The 3,176-nt window shown below is 34.8% G+C and overlaps 1 non-coding gene across 1 annotated transcript; it reads right to left on the minus strand.

Moving 5' to 3' along the window:
• Window positions 1-741: 741 nt before the first annotated feature.
• LOC140624088 (U6 spliceosomal RNA) lies at window positions 742-848 on the minus strand. The gene has a single exon (XR_012023625.1). It is a non-coding gene; the product is annotated as a U6 spliceosomal RNA (small nuclear RNA).
• Window positions 849-3,176: the final 2,328 nt, after the last annotated feature.

The raw sequence follows: 3,176 nt of genomic DNA on the forward strand, positions 1-3,176 counted from the left end.
AAAGTCAGCCATTTTTACTATCATCATGGTTACTAGCTCAAGCTGCTCTGGCCATCAGGAGGCTACTGTAGCATTGGGGAAGTAAGTGACACTCTTAAGTCGTGTGACTCAAGACAAATCACCTCACCTTCCTTGGGCATCAGTATCCTTGGCTGTAAAATGGGGATGTCTCCCAGTTACTGAGAGAAGTAGATGAGATCATGAATGAGGCTGCTTTGTAAACTACGGTAGAATTTCTCTTATATCTATGGCAACAATGTTGATTCATTTAAAAATCAACTAATCAAGAAATCAAAAAAGGTACATTCACCTTAAACATTTTGTTATAGTTTAAAATATATTAATGTTCATTCATCACTCTTGGTATGGAACCACAGCCTTCTCTTTGAGTAGGGGGCTGTTTATCAACTTTCTTACATGAACCACACACATACAGTAACATTTTGGTTTCCTCTTTTTTTTTTTTAATTTTATTGAAGTTCGATCTGCCAACATATAGTATAACACCCAATGCTCATCCCATCAAGTGCCCTCCTCAGTGCCTGCCCTTCACCCAGTCACCCCATCCTCCTGCCTTCCTCCCCTTCACTACCCTTTGTTCATTTCCCAGAGTTAGGAGTCTGTCATGTTTTGCCACCCTCTCTAATTTTTCCCACTCTTTCCCTCCTTTCCCTCATAATCCCTGTCACTATTTCTTATATTCGCCGTATGAGTGAAACTGTATTATGATTGTCCTTCTCAAAAAGTATGGAACACTTCACGAATTTGCGTGTCATCCTTGCACGGGGGCCATGCTGGTCTTCTCTATATCATTCCAATTTTGGTATATGTGCTGCCAAAGTGAGCACAGCATTTTGGTTTCTTTAAATTAGAGCAAAGGGTTCCTGAGTGACTCATTCAGTTCAGTATCTGCCTTCAGCTCAGGTCATGATCCTGGCATCTAGCCCTGCATCAAGCTCTCTGCTCTGTGGGGAGTCTGTTTCCCCTCTGCCCCCTCCCCCTGCTCGTGTTCATGTGCTCTCTCTCTCAAATAAATAAAAATCTTGTAGTGGAACAAAGACTTAAAAACAAGTGGAAAGTAACGTGAGGGCAGATTTTTAAATTTTTACCCAGATTTACCCTTGATTGTCCCACAGCTAATTAAATAGCAGTTTGCTTAGTGCTTTTTTAAATCAGTCTTTACAAAAGTATTGAATGTACTTTTCATAGAAAATAAAAATGGGGCAGCCCTGGTGGCTCAGTGGTTTAGCACCGCCTTCAGCCCAGAGCATGATCCTGGAGACCTGGGATCGAGTCTCATATCAGGCTCCCCGCGTGGAGCCTGCTTCTCCCTCTGTCTGTGTCTCTGCCTCTCTCTCTCTCTCTGTGTGTCTATCATGAATAAATAAATAAAATCTTAAAAAAAAAAAAAACAAACCCTCTAGTACGTCAATCAAGTTAATTCAAAGCTTCTACATATCTTTATGAACTTTACATATAGAATACCAAGATGTATTAGAAGAATTGCATCAACTTTTTACAGAATTAGCTACTCTTTAAATTTTCATTAAAATTCAGTCTGTTCATTAAAAATTGTCTGCTTACCAAAAAAATTCCCTTGCCAGTTTTCAGTGAGTTTTTAAAAATTTTGATTCTAGTATAATTAACATAGTATTATATTAGTTTTAGGTCTACAATATAGCAATTCAAGAGCTATATTACTCAGTGCCCATCAAGATAAGTGTACTCTTAATCCCCTTCTCTTATCTCATCCATCCCTCCACATACCTCCCCTCTGGGAACCATTTGTTTATTCTTACCAGTTAAGAGTTTGTCTCTTGATTTGATTTTTTTTTCCTTGTGTTGGTTTGGTTTGTTTCTTAAATTCCACATATGAGTAAAATCATATGGTATTTGCCTTTCTCTCACTGGCTTATTTTACTTAGCATTGTATTCTCTAGATCCATCCAGGTTGTTGCAAATAGCAAGATTTCATTCTTTTTTTATGGCTCAAAAATATTACAATATATATATATAAATTTCCTATATACAAAAATATAGAAAATATTGTTATATATTAAAATATAAATATATAATAAATCATATATAATTTATATAATATATAAAATGTATTTTCTATAATATATAATTTATATAAATATATAATTTATACTTTATATAAATTTGTAAAAATTATATAAGATATATAACTAAATATATAAATATAAATATTCATAAATATATACATAAATATATATTTATATAATTGTTGTATTATATATTTATATATACAAAATATTCCAATATATAATTTATATACATTATATCTATATCTGTTTAAATAAAATCTCATTTCTTCTTTTCCATTCACCTATCAATGGATACTTGGGCTGCTTCCATTGTAAATAATTGCCCCAATAAACATAAAGGGGCATGTATTCCTTCCAATTAGTGTTTTAGTGCTCATTGGGTAAATACCCAGTAGTGCAATTACTGGATTGTAGCCTAGTTCTACTTTTAACTTTTTGAAGAAACTCCCTACTGTTTTCTACAGTGGCTGAACCAGTTTGCATTCACACCAACAGTGTGTAAGGGCTCCTATATTTCCACATCTTCACCAACACTTGTTTCTCGTGTTGTTGATTTTAGCTACCCTGACAAATGTGAGATGATCTCATTTTGGTTTTGATTTTCATTTCCCTGATAATGAGTGGTGTTGAGCACCTTTTCATGTGTCTGGGCCATCTGTAGGTCTTTGGGGAAATATCTATTAATGTGTTCCACCCATTTTTAATAGGATGATTTGTTTTGGGGGTGTTGAATTGTATTAGTTCTTTATATATTTCAGATACCTAATCCTTTTTTGGATGTGTCATTTGCAAATATCTTCTCCCATTCAGCAGGTTGTCCTTTAGTTTTACTGGTTGCTTCCTTTACTGTGCAGAAGCTTTTTATTTTGATGCAGTTTATTTTCGCTTTTGTTTCTCTTGCCTTAGGAGACCTATTTAGAAAGTTGTTGCTATAACCTGTCGAAGAAATTACTGTCTGTGCTCTCTTCCAGGGTTTTTACAGTTTCAGGTCTTACATTTAGGTCCTTGATCCATTTTGAGTTTGTCTTTGTGTATGTTGTAAGGAAATGATCCATATTCATTCTTTTGTATGTAGCTGTCTGGTTTTCTCAACACCATTTGTTGAAA

The sequence above is a fragment of the Canis lupus genome, chromosome 2, assembly GCF_048164855.1.
Source record: "Canis lupus baileyi chromosome 2, mCanLup2.hap1, whole genome shotgun sequence".
NCBI classification, from domain to species: Eukaryota; Metazoa; Chordata; class Mammalia; order Carnivora; family Canidae; genus Canis; species Canis lupus.